The sequence below is a fragment of the Schistocerca nitens genome, chromosome 4 (assembly GCF_023898315.1).
Source record: "Schistocerca nitens isolate TAMUIC-IGC-003100 chromosome 4, iqSchNite1.1, whole genome shotgun sequence".
NCBI classification, from domain to species: Eukaryota; Metazoa; Arthropoda; class Insecta; order Orthoptera; family Acrididae; genus Schistocerca; species Schistocerca nitens.
This window is the reverse complement of record NC_064617.1, coordinates 381742596-381756425: the sequence shown is the minus strand read 5'-3', so window position 1 is coordinate 381756425 and position 13830 is coordinate 381742596.

The window sequence follows — 13830 nt, the reverse complement described above, 5'->3', positions numbered from 1 at the left end:
CAGTGTAGTGTCTTGGCTTCAATATTATTTAACATCTACACGAATGACCTTACCATCAGCCACCGTAAGTCCGCAGCTCGTGGTCGTGCGGTAGCGTTCTCGCTTCCCGCGCCCGGGTTCCTGGGTTCGATTCCCGGCGGGGTCAGGGATTTTCTCTGCCTCGTGATGACTGGGTGTTGTGTGATGTCCTTAGGTTAGTTACGTTTAAGTAGTTCTAAGTTCTAGGGGACTGATGACCATAGATGTAAAGTCCCATAGTGCTCAGAGCCATTTGAACCATCAGCCACCAGACACGAATGTTCATTTATGCAGATGATGCAGCAGTGGCCACACAGGATAAAACCTTTGAACAAGTGGAGGAGAATCTCACAGGAGCCTTAACAGAACTACCTATTACGAAGGCAATCATCTCAAACCAAACCCTAGTAAATCTCAAGTATCCGCCTTCCATCTGAGGAACAAACAAGCCAAACGGAAACTCCGAGTCATGTGGCAAGGGGAAGAGCTGAAGCATACAAACAGCCCAAAATACATGGGAGTAACATTGGACAGAGCGCTTACTTTTAAGCAGCACTGTCACAACACTAAAAAAAAGTTCTGTGCCAGGAACAACATACTGCGGAAGCTAACAGGTTCATCGTGGGGAGCTCAACCACATGTTTTGCGCACCACGGGTCTGGCGCTGAGTATCTCAGCAGCGGAATACGCGGCGCCAGTTTGGAGGAACTCTGCTCACACTAAGCAAGTTGACGTCGCCGTAAACGAAACTTTACGTATTGTCACAGAAGTCCTCAAACCAACTCCCAAAGACAAAATGTATTCCATCATAGGCATAACACCACCCACTATCCGCAGACAAACAGCAGCCGAGATCGAAAGATCAAAACAAAAGAATGATCCTCAACACCCGATGCATATGCACCGAAAACAACGTGTCTGGCTGTAATCCCGCAGGAGTTTCATTGAAACTACTGAAGAGATCGCCACCAAGCCCGTCGCAAGGCGACTATCGCTTTGGGAAGAAAAGGTGCCACACTCCACAATGGAACTACTTGAGGAGGGATTTGCAGGATTTTAACTACCTTTTACACCTCGTAGGTCATTAAACCGGCTGCGCACTGGAGTAACTGAGTGCAGATGAAACCTATTTAAATGGGGCTACAGTGATAGCGATAGGTGTGAATGCGGAGCAGTACAGGACTTGGACCACGTATTGATTAGCCCAGATATGTCTACAGCATGCACCAAAGACGATATTTTAAAAGTCAATGGCAAAGCAACCTACGTTGCTAATTACTGGGAAGGGAAGATATAACTGGTGCATCCGGATACGGAAGAAGAAGAATTGACTGGAAATGGACATGTTTGACTACTTGGAGACCATTTGCAGCCATTCATGAACTTCATGCTTCCAAACAAGGATGGAATTTTTATGGATGACAGTGCACCACATCACCAGGCCACAGTTGTTTGCGATTGGTTTAAAGAACATTTTGGGCAATTCGAGCGTATGATTTGGCCACCCAGATCGCCCGACATGAATCCCATCGAACATTCATGGGACGTAATTGTGAGGTTAGTTCGTGCACACCCTGTACCGGCAACACTTTCACAATTATGGACGGCTGTCGATGCAGCACGGCTCAATGTTTCTGTAGAGGACTTCCAACGACTTGCTTAGCACATACCACGTCGAGCTGCTGCACTACCCTGAGAATAAGGAAGTTCGACACAATATTAAGGGATATTTCATGTCTTTTGTCACCTAAATGTAATCTATGATAATAAGAACATTCATCTGTTTCACAGGTTGGTTTCCTATTACGACTTTTTTCTCTTATGCGCCTTTTCTAGGTGAGTGCTTCAGCAGGGGTAATATAAATGATTCAATAATTTTTAAATTTGTGTATTTTCCAGACGTTTTTCAAATATGTTTGATGAATGAATAGAACCGTAAACTCACCAAGTTTCCGTTCTGCAGTCTAAAAATATTCTATGAATACGTCTCTGCTCACACGACGAAGCTGTAGTCAAGTTGGTTCCATACTTCATTTGTCAGCTGTCATCACAGCAACATTTATGCGACCTCTGAGCTCTTCCAGCGTTCTTAGCAGTGGGAGTAGGTAAACACCGTCCTTAATGTACTCCAGGAGAAAAGGTCGCAAGGAGTTAGGTCAGTCGACCTTGGGGTCTAAGGAAACAGTCACACGATCACGTTCACCGCTATGCTCAATCCAGCGATGCGAAAGTTCAAAAAATGGTTCAAATGGCTCTGAGCACTATGGGACTTAACATCTGAAGTCATCAGTCCCCTAGAACTTAGAACTACTTAAACCTAACTAACCTAAGGACATCACACACATCCATGCCCGAGACAGGATTCGAACCTGCGACCGTAGCGGTCGCGCGGTTCCAGACTGAAGCACCTAGAACCGCTGGGTCACACAGGCCGGCGATGCGAAAGTTCATCGTTTAGTTAGCGACGAAAATCGATGTTCCAATGAAGGGATGCCGCATCTTGCTGGATTACGAAAGTCTCGGAATCAGCACTAAAATGTGGAAACAATCAAAAATACAATATATCGTGGTAAGAGGCACCTATCATAGTCTTCTCACAGAAGGAAAACGGACCATACAGCTTCGTCTGTGACATTGCATAGAAAAGAGTAACCTTCGGTGAATCTCGTTTACGTGCAACAGTTTTCTGAGGATTTTCAGTGCCCCCCATTCTCACATTTTGGCGGTTAACCTTTCCAGTTAAAAGGAACTTTGCTTCCTTGGAGAATATCAGCTTGGAGGTAAAATGTTCAAGTGCTTCCTGCAATGTGATGCAAAACTGAGGGCATCGACCATAATCATTTTGTTTTAATTGTTGCACGAGCTGCAGACAGTACGGTCTGAAATGTAATCGCTGTCGCAAAATCTTGCACACTTGCTGCGATATTACAACTTCGTGGCTTGCGTGGGCGATAGATTTGTTTTGGTACTGCGTACGAAGGTCTTCCTCACCCTCTCCACGACTGCATCTGACGCACTTGGTAGACCGGTACTTTACTGTTTACAGCAGTGGCGATACGTAATCGGCTTAAAAAAATTTTAAAGATAATTATTATTATTGTCATTGTTATCATTATTATCTTACTGTTTAGGATTATCCGCTATTGTGTCGCATCACGGTCTACTATTACGGTGAATAATGTCGCATGCCATCAATTATAGTATAAGGCCAACGTCGTAATGGTTACTCGATACTCGGATAATTCACACACATCAAAAAAAGTTTTGCATCACCCCTGTTCTCAGAACTCCTGAAGATAGACGTTGACTGTGGATATTGTATCACAGAGACAGTCCCTTTGACTGTCCAGAGAGGTCACTAAAACCGCCCAAAGATGTTAACAACCAAGCATGAGCAGCTCCTATTAGACGGAGGGGGTCCGACAGCCGATCAGTTCCAGTCATTCCACCAGGAAGGAGGTACACGGCTCGTGTTGTTAGTTCAACCATGCCTAGGCGGTCAATACTGCGGTTCGATCACGTCCGCATTGTTATTTTGAGCCAGGAAGGGTTCTCAACAAGGGAAGTATCCAGGCGTCTCAGAATGAACCAAAGCGATGTTCGGAGATGGAGGAGATACAGAGAGACAGGAACTGTCGATGACATGCCTCGCTCAGGCTGCCCAAGGGCTACTACTGCAGTGAATGACAGCTACCTACAGATTATGGCTCGGAGGAACCTTGACAGCAACGCCACCATGTTGAATAATGCTTTTCGTGCAACCACAGGACATCGTGTTACGACTCAAACTGTGCTCAATAGGCTGCATGATGCGCAACTTCACTCCCGACGTCCATGGCGAGGTCCATCTTTGTAACCACGACACCATACAGCGCGGTACAGGTGGGCCCAACAACATGCCGAATGTACCGCTCAGGATTGGCATCACGTTCTCTTCACCGTAGTGTGTCGCGTATGCCTTCAACCAGACAATCGTCGGAGATCTGTTTCGAGGCAACACGATCAGGCTGAACGCTTTAGGCACACTGTCCAGCGAGTGCAGCAAGGTCCCTGCTGTTTTGGGGTGGCATTATGTGGGGCCGACGTACGCCTCTGGTGGTCATGGAAGGCGCCGTAATGGCTGTACCATACGTGAATGCCATCCTCCGACAGATAGTGCAACCATATGGACAGCATATTGGCGAGGCATTCGTCTTCATGGACGACAATTCACGCCCCCATCGTGCACATCTTGTGAATGACTTCCTTCAGGATAACGACATTGCTCGACTAGAGTGGCCAGCATGTTCTCCAGACATGAACCCTATCTAACATGCCTGGGATAGATTGAAAAGGGCTGTTTGTGGACGACGTGACCCACCAATCACTCTGAGGGATCTACGCCGAATCGCCGTTGAGGAGTGGGACAATCTGGACCAACAGTGCCTTGATGAACTTGTGGATAGTATGCCACGATGAATTCAGGAATGCATCAGTGCAAGAGGACGTGCTACTGGGTATTAGAGGTACCGGTGTGTACAGCAATCTGGACCACCACCTCTGAAGGTCTCGCTGTATGGTGGTACAACACGCAATGTGTGGTTTTCATGAGCAATAAAAAGGGCGGAAATGATGTTTATGTTGATCTCTATTCCAGTTTTCTGTACAGGTTCCGGAACTCTCGGAACCGAGGTGATGCAAAACTTTTTTTGATGTTCGTATGATTCTATCTACACGAATAAGGATGATATTAAAAGTTCCAGTGCTCACAGTTTTATTTATATTTGAGATCAGTTCTGCGATCCTTCTTGTCGAAAACTTGTCACGGAGTCTTGGAAAGACACTTTCTGTTTCACGCAGTTGAGCAGCCGTTATCCGTGGACAAAAACGCAAGGTGAGAAAGTCTGGTTTGCGGCTGTGTATTTCGAAGATGAGTTTTGATTCTCTTCAACGCCGAAAATAATCTTTCTGCCGAATCACTGGTTGGAGGAATGATTAAAATTAATTTCATTTTGATGCTTCAGGTACTGCTTCACATGGATATTGACTTTGCCTATACAGTGGCTGGTTACGGAATTTGTCTGAAGAAATTATCACAGATAGTTCGGTTCTTAGTCGGGGGACATTAAAATGCCCACGGTAGGATATCTTCAAGTATCTAATGCAGCCTCAAGGAAGTTACCTGAATATTGGCTATACCTTTCATAACCAATAAGCGAAAGAAACTCCATGTTATCAAAGTCGGTATATCTATCAGTTAACTGAGGCGAGATTGTACCAGCAGTTTCGCAAAACAAAGCAAAGGACGATGTTTCTGTCAGTCACGCCAGCCTGTTTCTTCTTTCTTGGAGACTCATTATCGCTTTCTTCTGGACCAGTTTTAGACCACACTTCAAATTTACCGCGAAGTTCCTGTAACTCAGTCTTAAACTGACCAACTTTCTACAAACAATGGTCGTCGTCAAAGAGTTTAGTTTGCAGTATTTTGAAAAGACCAACTGATCTGGGAAGTATACGCGAAAAAACACAGAGTGATGTGGCGCAGTGGCTAGCACACTGGACTCTCATTATGGAGGACGACGGTTCAGACCCTCGTTCGACCATCCTGATTTAGGTTTTCCGTGATTTCCCTAAATCACTTCAGGCACATGCCGTGATTGTTCCGACTTCCTTCCCCATCCTTCCCTAATCCGATGGGACAGATGACGTCACTGTTTGGTCCCCTCCCCTAAACCAACCAACCAACCAATGAAAAAATGTTAAGCAAGAAACTGAAACTAAGTTGCTTAAGTGTCAGGTAAAAGCCTTTGTCACACGCTCGTGTTTCGCCTTTCCACACATTAGCTATCGTCTTTCACAGGATTGAAAACTCTTCGAGTTCAGTCTTATAGTTTGCCCCTATCTCGGTTAATCTGATGTTACATAACCATCTGGTGTTGTTTACTGAAAGCAAACTTCGTTTGATCAATTCATTCAAAGCGTTGGATATTTTAGACGATTTAGAGGAAAGAGGCATAACCAGAAATCATCCAACATTTTTTTGCGCTCTTATATATGTTTAACAGATTGTTTCATACTAAATTCAGTTTATGAGCATAGCAATATGCGAAGAGAGCTGAGAGGTGTTTGCCTCTCACAAGTTTTTGTACCCCATTATGTTGCCAGCCATAACAGCACAACCATCGTATGTCTCAGCTACAAGTTTTCTGTCACAATCAAATTCACTCACGCAGCCATAGATATGCTCCACTAAGCTAGAACCACTTCGGTTATCACTGACACCAACAAATCCCAAAAATCTCTCACACACTCAACAAGGGATTATAAATATAACAAAACAGTTGAAAATTACGGCTGGCTTGAAACATTTCGTGGCAGTGGCTCGATTGGACTGTGGATTTTTAGAAGAGTGGAAATCTCGCGAACAGACGTATGACACAAGTGACACCCAATCACCTGACCACGTTCGAAGTCCGTGAGTTCCGCAGAGCGCCCCATTCTGCTCTCTCACGATGTCTAATGACTACTGAGGTCGCCGATATGGAGTACCTGGCAGCAGGTGGCAGCACAATGTACCTAATATGCAAAACAATGATGTCAGCAACGGCTATGTAAGACAAAGTGTCTGAGGCAGTTGTCAGACCGGTTACTGCTGCTACAATTGCAGGTTATCAAGATTTAAGTGAGTTTGTCGGAGGAGGAGCGATGGAACACGAATGATGATGATGATGATGATGAAATGAGGAGGACAACACAAACACCCAGTCCCCGGGCAGCAAAAAAATCCCCAAAAATAATGGAATCGCTGAGGTCATTCTGTATGTCACTTGAGATACCTTGAAAAACAGTTGAAGTCGGCAAGTGATTTCACAACAGTCATCTTTTTATGCTGTCAAGTGTAACAGTTCAACATAATTACCCCAATTATCACTGTCCTCTGTCTCATCGTGTTCTCCGAAACTAAGTTCTTGCGCAACTAGGCAACTACACTGAAGTACCAAAGAAACTTGTATAGGCACGCGTATTCAAACGCAGAGATATGTAAACAGGCAGAATACGGCGCTGCGGTCGGCAACGGCTATGTAAGACAAAAGTGTCTGACGCAGTTGTCAGACCGGTTACTGCTGCTACTATTGCAGGTTATCAAGATTTAAGTGACTTTGTCGGAGGACGAGCGATGGGACACGGCATCTCCGAAATAGCGATAAAGTGGGATTTTCCCGTACGACCATTTCACGGGTGTACTGTGAATATCAGTAATCCAGTAAAACATCAAATCTCCGACATCACTGCCTCCGGAAAAAGATCCTGCAAGAACGGGACCAACGAGGACTGAAGAGAATCTGTTCAATGTGACAGAAGCGCAACCCTTCCGCAAATTGCTGCAGATTTCAACGCTGGACCATCAACAAATGTCATCGTACGAACCATTCAACGAAACATCATCGATATAGGCTTTCGGAGCCGAAGGCCCACTCATGTATCCTCGATGACTGCACGACACAAAGCTTTACATCCCATCTGCGCCCGTCAAACCGACATTGGACTGTTGAGGACTGGATACATATTGCCTGGTTGGACGAGTCCCGTTTCAAATTGTATCGACCGGATGGACGTGTATGGATATGGAGACAACCTCATGAGTACATGGACCCTGCACATTAACAGGGGATTGGTCAAGCTGGTGCAGGCTCTGTGGGTCGTGTGCAGTTGGAGTGATATGGAACCCCTGATACCTCTAGATGCGACTCTGACAGGTGACACGTACTTAAGCATCCTGTGTGGTCAACTGCATCCACTCCCCACAGTGTGACACCCTACACGTCCAGAACTGCTACAGAGTGGCTGCAGGAACACTCCTCTTGCTGGCTACCAAACTCCCCAGACATGAACATTATTGAATGTATTTGGGATGCCTTGCAACGTGCTGTTCCGAAGAGATCTCCACTCCCTCGTACTCTTACGGACTCACGGACAGCCCTGCAGGATTCATGGATTCAACTCCCTCCAGCACTACTTCAGACATTAGTCGAGTCCATGCCACGTCGTACTGCGGCACTTATGCGTGCTCGCGGGGCCCCTACACAATATTTGGCAGGTGTACCATTTTCTTTGGCACTTCAGTGTAGGTAACATGTGACATCAAAAAACAGCTCACAATGTTTTCTTGATTTGTTGGTTATGCTTCTAAACGTCTAATATCAAGGCATTATTCATACAAAAATGTATCCTTCTACTGCCAAATGTAATAAGCGACGAAACAGATGTGATATCGTCTTTGGAATTTTCTCGTCGTTTCTTAAGCTGTTGAAATTAGTCATGTCACTCACACCATTCTTTGTCCACTACACGCCGGAAGAAAACAGAACACACGGCCAACATTACCATTTTTGTCTCTTCACAGCCACGTAGCCGTTTGTAAGAGCAGTCACAGTATTTAAATGTGGAAGATTTGGTACAGGTCTTTCCTGTTTGAGGCAGTCACTTTTCCTGTATCTCAAAACTATGTCTTCCACGGACTTACCAGTACAAACTTACAATATGATATGTTTGAATCTTTAGAGGAGCCCGCTACGTCGTCCATATCGATTCAGCAACTCAACTTCACACTAATTTAAAATCTTTAAAAAATATACATGTTCACTAAAACTTTAATGAATAAATAATAACATGTACTAAAACACTAAAATATGTACCCCTGATATATATCTGAACATCTTCAATCCTGTAGTGGGGGAAAGAGTAACACCTGTGCCTTTAAAAGAGCTAGACAGTAGGCGCTATGCGTTCAACAACTGCCTTTAACAGTTGCACAGCCCCCTCCTCTTTCTCTAGCGGAAGCGAGAGAGCCGATGAACATTGTACAGGGATGTGCGCGCACCGATAATCGCGCTTGCTGGGAACTTCAAGAGTGTGGAATGTGGCTGATCAACCCCTGTGACGTTGAATGTCACACTGACAGGCCGTTTAAGAATCAAATGCCCTCGGGTTAACAGTGCGTTTTGCAAGTATGAAGTATGCCCGCAGCTGAAACTAGAAACAAATGTATACCAAGAATGTTTAAATGTCAAAAAATGTATTTTATCTGTAACTGTAATCGCCGGTTACAGCAATGTATTCCACGCCCAGTCTTTGGTTTACAGAGACAATGAGTGACCCTACTTTGCTGCTACCAACGCACAATCCTGTTTGCGTGACGATTCTTTTCCATAACTCCCTCTGAAAGCACGCTGCACTATTATAACAAATGTCTAGCATATTCCAACACACAAAAACTCTTTTATTGCTTTGTCCACGTGATAAATTTTTGGCTACAGTGCGACGAGAGGAAATTATGCCTGTAACAGTTATAAACATTATCTGTTCGACATATGAAAAAATAGTGAAAACGATGATAAATATTAATTATTTATATAATATTCTATGATGTAATTGGACATATCGATGTGTATCATACAAAGACAATGATAATTGTAAATTCCTTTTATGATCTGCGTTTGTCTTCCTTTGATTTTACCTTTTGTAGGTTGCGGACGCATATCAAACTGAGGTCTGTTAAGAAATTGTAATTATTTGTTAATTATTACTTGAGAATAGAGTTCATTATTATTATAAATATGAGTGAATAATTATTTGTAACTTTAATTCCTCTCTCAGTAAGCATTATCTGTGTTAATTATTTCTTTCCACTGCATGGAGCGCAGCCATTGATGATAGCCATTTGTATCGCGTTTTTGTCTGTGTTTTCCTTAGAAACAAATCAAATGTTTGCTTGATGAAGTGTAAAAAGTGCACAATACGAAAGTAGAGTTTATAGAGTTTAATAAGCATTTCAAATACTTACTAGTTTGGTCTAACAATAAATAGTCTCCATCAATTGTCTGCCGCCATCTTAACAATTATCTCAGCGGCAAATTAAAATTACGCAACTCTGCAGACATAAATGCCGAACGTAATACAAATGTGTAAAAATAAATGTGCACCGGTGGTCCCGAACTCATTTTAATGAAAATGATTCGAATCAGATTGGTTCTTTAAAAACAGTGCTCATAGCACGATCCTTATAAGAAACTTTTCTAGCTGATGTATGGAGCAGAAATTAATTACGCACGAGTTGCGAAGAATATTGTTTCAGGTAACATACGTCAGTGTTGTGCGCGGCTGATATTCGGTGGTTTTAATGATCATTTTGCTGGAGATAACGATTTCCATCGTAATCAATAGTTGTATAGAATCTGTTGTATGAACTGATTTAGTGACACTTACACAACTTACAGACCACACTTTAACACGACGTTAACTTGGAGTTCTTTAGCAACTAGATCAATTCTTTAGCCGGGAGAAAATTTATTTAGTAATTACTCAATGTAATAAAATAAGATTATCATTTTCATTTACAAATTAGTTAAATACCAAACCACTGAATAAAACAGCGAACGACACACACGCTGCACTATTATAACAAATGTCTAGCATATTCCAACACACAAAAACTCTTTTATTGCTTTGTCACCATTTTACCAAGGCACTGCACTCGTAATGCCAACTGGAAAAGGGGGGAGGGGGCAGGGGCAGTGGCACAATGCACATACATCAATCATATTTCCACATGTAATACTTCAGAAAGTATAGGACTTTAAAAGCGAATGAATCATTATCAGTAGCCATATATTTTACTTAGCTTTATATTCATATGTTTCAAAATGATATAGTTTTAATTTTTTTAAGTATAATTTTTCTGACAGACTTTAGAATTCATTTACTGGTGACTGTCAGTTGTCTGTGTAGAAAAATTATGTCTTAATGTAGGTCGTATACTCACTCTTATTCAGGTTGTTATTGAGAACACTTGTATCTGGACTATTCGCCATTGTATGGTGGTGTACTTGCGTGTACGAGATTGTAATGAACGTAAATAATTAAAGTATTGGAAACAATTGTCTAGTCGAAACAGAAAAGTGAATATATATTCAAAATATACGATAAAAGTATGCTGAAGCCGCGATCTGAAATAAAATAAGAAGAGAATTCTCCTTATTATACAATGGAGTACAATGGGTTGGTAACTTAAAACGGGAAGTTATACTACACTACTGACCATTAAAATTGCTACACCATGAATATGACGTGCTACAGACGCGAAATTTAACCGACAGGAAGAAGATGCTGTGATATGCAAATGATAAGTTTTCAGAGCATTCAAACAAGGTTGGCGCCGGTGGCGACACCTACAACATGCTGACATGAGGAAAGTTTCCAACCGATTTCTCATACACAAACAGCAGTTGACCGGTGTTGCCTGGTGAAACGTTGTTGCGATGCCTCGTGTAAGGAGGAGAAATGCATACCATCACGTTTCCGACTTTGATAAAGGTCGGATTGTAGCCTACCGCGATTGCGGTTTATCGTATCACGACATTGCTGCTCGCGTTGATCGAGATGCAATGACTGTTAGCAGAATATGGAACCGGTGGCTTCAGGAGGGTAATACGGAACGTCGTGCTGGATCCCAACGGCCTCGTATCACTAGCAGTCGAGATCACAGGCATCTTATCCGCATGGCTGCAACGGATCGTGCAGCCACTTCTCGATCCCTGAGTCAACAGATGGGGACGTTTGCAAGACAACAACCATCTGCACGAACAGTTCGACGACGTTTGCAGCAGCATGGACTATCAGCTCGGAGACCATGGCTGCGGTTACCCTTGACGCTGCATCACAGACAGGAGCGCCTGCGATGGTGTACTCAACGACGAACATGGGTGCACGAATGGCAAAACGTCATTTTTTCGGATGAATCCAGGTTCTGTTTACAGCATCACGATGGTCGCATCCGTGTTTGGCGACATCGCCGTGAACGCACAGTGGAAGCGTGTATTCGTCATCGCCATACTGGCGTATTACCCGGCGTGATGATATGGGGTGCCATTGGTTGCACGTCTCGGCCACCTCTTGTTCGCATTAACGGCACTTTGAAGAGTGGACGTTACATTTCTGATGTGTTACGACCCGTGGCTCTACCCTTCATTCGATCCCTACGAAACCCTACATTTCAGCAGGATAATGCACTACCTCATGTTGCAGGTCCTGTACGGGCCTTTCTGGATGCAGAAAATGTTCGACTGCTACCCTGGCCAGCACATTCTCCAGAAATCTCCCCAATTGAAAACGTCTGGTCAATGGTGGCCGAGCAACTGGCTCGTCACAGTACGCCAGTCACTACTCTTGATGAACTGTGGTATCGTGTTGAATGGGCAGCTGTACCTGTACACGCCATCCAAGCTCTGTTTGACTCAATGTCCAGGCGTATCAAGGCCGTTATTACGGCCAGAGGTGGTTGTTCTGGGTACTGATTTCTCAGGATCTATGCATCCAAATTGCGTGAAAATGTAATCACATGTCAGTTCTAGTATAATATATTTGTCCAATGAATACCCGTTTATCATCTGCATTTCATCTTGGTGTAGCAATTTTAATGGCCAGTAGTGCAATTAACAGGAAGAATTATCGCCAGCTCTTTGCAAACGTTTCTGAAAGGCTAGGGTCCACCCTTGCACATGTGCACATATAGCATTAGCACTGTTTTAAGGGCACGCCATATCACAATGCAGAAGCGCCAAAACACTGCTTTTGGTATTTAAAACACATCGTTTCTTGTTGAGACTGCGTCACACCTTAAACAGTAAATCGAAGTTATACTTTGGGAAAATCGTTAACTGGTGAGTTTTTGATCAGCGTTTTATCTGATACTCATTAAGGTCGTTCAGGGCAATCATGAGTCACTTCATAAGAACACAGGATTCTCAGACGAGGCTGCAAATAACTCTGCACGCCAATATTGCGTTTGGGTACGTGGACATTTTACGGCGTTCTTTTGGTTGGTTGGTTGTTTTGGGAGAGGTGACCAAACAACGAGGTCATCAGTCCCATCCGATTAGAGAAGGATGGGGTAGGAAGTTGGCCATGCCATTTCAAAGGAACCATCCCGGCATCTGCGTGAAGCGATTTAGGGAAATCACGGAAAACCAAAATCAGGATGGCCAGACGAGGGATTGAACCGTCGTCCTCACGAATGAGAGTTCAATGTTCTAACCACTGCGCCACCTCGCTCTGTGTGTTGCTCTCAAGAATGAAAATTTAACAGCGTACCATTCTATAAACTAATTTTTGAATTAGCTTTAGTGCAATTCCGGTAAAATGTAATCCACAGGTTCGGAGCCCGGTTGATGCTGGCGGTAGAAACGTGAAAATGAAATATGTGGTAAGCGACTGTGGTATTTTCACATGGTTGTCAGACATCATTCCTTTCTTCTGCTGTTTTTCGGTTTTTCCACAATATTCTGACTTTTATTTTGCTTTAATTCCGCAGTTCCTATTTGATATAATTAAATCTCCAAACAGTTACTTATGAAACAACTTTTGACACATTGCCATACAGCTTCTACATCTACATCTACATTTATACTCCGCAATCCACCCAACGGTGTGTGGCGGAGGGCACTTTACGTGCCACTGTCATTACCTCGCTTTCCTGTTCCAGTCGCGCATGGTTCGCGGCAAGAACGACTGCCGGAAAGCCTCCGTGCGCGCTCGAATCTCTCTAATTTTACATTCGTGATCTCCTCGGGAGGTATAAGTAGGGGGAAGCAATATATTCGATACCTCATCCATAAACGCACCCTCTCGAATCCTGGACAGCAAGCTACACCGCGATGCAGAGCGCCTCTCTTGCAGAGTCTGCCACTTGAGTTTGCTAAACATCTCCGTAACGCTATCACGCTTACCAAATAACCTTGCGACGAAACGCGTCGCTCTTCTTTGGATCTTCTCTAT